Below are 2772 nucleotides of genomic sequence, written 5' to 3'. Positions count from 1 at the left end.
TTCTTTTTTCAAAAGAACGAATATTTTCCTTTCCTTCATGGTTTACAAACTTAATTCAGCCATCAATGGCAAGTGAATTATATCCAGTTAAAGTAAGAAAATGCAATTGAAACATTTAACTATGAAAAGAAAAAGAAAAGAAAATGCCGTTTCTTCTCACAATGATTATCATTCTCTACCATCTAAGGATTTATGTCAAGCAGAGAAAATTCTCCCAGTTGGTTCAGAAATAGGACTGAATAATGAATTTTAACATAACTCTGGGATAATGAGATTGATGCCTTCTTCACAAAGCAATTTAAAAACTTTCAGAGGTAATTTTGGTTCCTGGATGTTGAGGTCACCACTGATTGAAGGCGAGTATACTTTTCAGGTGACATTCCAAAATGTTTCATCAGAATGATGTAAATTTATTTTTAAGAGAAAATAACTCCCCTGTACTGTCAAAGTTGTTTTCTAACAAGCCTTGTACGAAATCATAGCACTGTAGAATGCAACCGTGATGGAGTAAACGGCACTGTAATGAGGACACTGCAAACTAGAGTTCATGATACACATTTCACTGTTTCCTTTTCTGCCACATATCTAAGAGTTTTCCTAATTTGAGTCTGGGAAAAGAAAAGGAGAAAAATGTTTTGGTTTTCTTTTTTCCTATTGAATGTGGCAAACTTGCATTCTTTTAATGCTGAACTCTCACTCTCATGCTTCCTAGAATAACGTTTTATTCTAGGCATAGCATCTCCTATTCAGTAGCAATAGCAACAATGCTAACATGCTTTATACCAGAAACAAAAAGAGGCATAATAGTGGCAACATGATGAGCAGTCTTGCAACACAAACCTAAGTAACGAGGGTACTGGGCGTCATTTTTCTTCAACCTGCGTGTTGTTCCACATGATCATTGAAAGGTGACACTAAAATGGATAAAACGCCGGTATCTCTCTGAAACAGGTGCTGCAGTCTCTCATGGTGATGACAAAATGTTTATTCATTAATATTTATTTAAAGTACTTCTTTGTATACCTGCAGCTCAGTTTTATTCAGCCAACTGCACGTTAATCATTGTTTGTATGATAACCAGAAAACATGACACTCAGAGATACACAGGAAGTAATTCATGGAAATCATTTCAATAAAATTAAGTAACAATAAAATAACAATTGAATTTCCTAATACAAAATTCTGTGTTATAAATATATTTTAAAGCCGTATTCTCTTACTTTATAAATGGCTGTATTGTGTTCTTCGATTTTTTACTAACATCACGATTTATAGCAGATGAAGTCTGATCTTGAAGCATTATTTATTTAACCCATTCATAATTTTCACACTTTCTGTTTTCAAAAATAAAGAGCTGAGGGAACGTAAAAGACATTTATATATAATGGAATATGAAAAAAATGAAAATAATGTAGAAAGCACTTCCATTTTTTGGCAGCATGTTCAGGTACCCTGAACAACACTCCTAACTGAAACAAATAAAATATTATATAAAATATCATTATATTGCTGAGTTGGAATGAAAAAATGGAACCAGCAGATTTCAAAATCCAAGTGAAAGCAAGAACTCTAACAAGGGAGTGAATGCTAAAAGTAGCTTTGCTTTGAGTATTTCTGCTTATGCTATGATGGTTACGTGCAGAAGGGCAACAGGATATAAAGCCCAGGATGAGTCCAGGTGAGGATTCCAACAGAAGACCTCTGTGTATAACTGGGATCCCAAAAGGCTGCACTCGCTATACAAGTAAATGAGGCACAAAGAGTGAACCTTAAGGTCTGTAATTTAAAAAATTACTTAGGGGGTTGGAAGATCCCAGAGTGAAATGCAGAATGTGAGAAAAGAATCTAATTGTGTTACAAATGTATGAAATAACCTCACTGAAAGAGGTGGGGAGAAAAGCTACTGACCTAAATAACTTTGGAAATGAGTAGAAACTATAAGACTGAAGGCAAAATTAGCTGCACATAAGTGCTGTACTCTAATTGATAAAGTTGCTTTCCATAGGATACAGTAAAACGATTCCAATACTGCTATACCTATACACTGCAGTTGTATAAATTGGGTAAATTGGATGGCAGATGGTGGGAGCCAGTTTTTTACTGTTGGGGTAGGAGTTTACAAATAAGCAAGGGGAGGAGGCTAGGGTGATCCATGTGGGCAATAGATTAGAGTTGGAGATTACAGTGGGAACTCATGTTTAGCCTAATAAAGATATGAATGGTTACACATAGAAATATTTACAGATATTTGTATATACATGGATTAATATAGATACACGTATTTCCTTACTTTGTCAGCTAAGAGGGCCTAGAATCGAGGACGCATAAATAGCAATGAATACACGTAGTGCCCAGATCTTGGCTTCTCATTGTATTCTAAATAAAAGGAACCATAGTTCCATGGAGAAATAGCTGATTCTAGGACTGAAGCAGGAATTTACATTTACAAGATGAGCCTAGAATATCTTACAATGCCAGAAAGTGTGAAATGCTCAAGTGAAAACAACAACAACAAAAAAAAAACTAAAACCCACAATTATGAGGGTATGAAAGAGAGACATAGGAGTTAAATAAAAGAGCTCTCAATGGCAAACTGGAATAATTTGAGAAACAAACTAAAGTAGCTTTGGAATATAATTCAAAGTGTACAATAAATATTCACTAGTCTATACTGATATAAATAAATGCTGGAGGTGAGACAAATCTGTGCAAAAGAATTCTAAATAATTATATACATACTCTATCTTTAGAAGGTGATGGAGCGTAACTCCC

This window comes from Pteropus vampyrus, unplaced genomic scaffold (genome assembly GCF_000151845.1).
Source record: "Pteropus vampyrus isolate Shadow unplaced genomic scaffold, Pvam_2.0 Scaffold254, whole genome shotgun sequence".
NCBI lineage: Eukaryota > Metazoa > Chordata > Mammalia > Chiroptera > Pteropodidae > Pteropus > Pteropus vampyrus.
The sequence above is the reverse complement of the archived record's forward strand: the minus strand, read 5'-3'. Positions refer to the sequence as shown.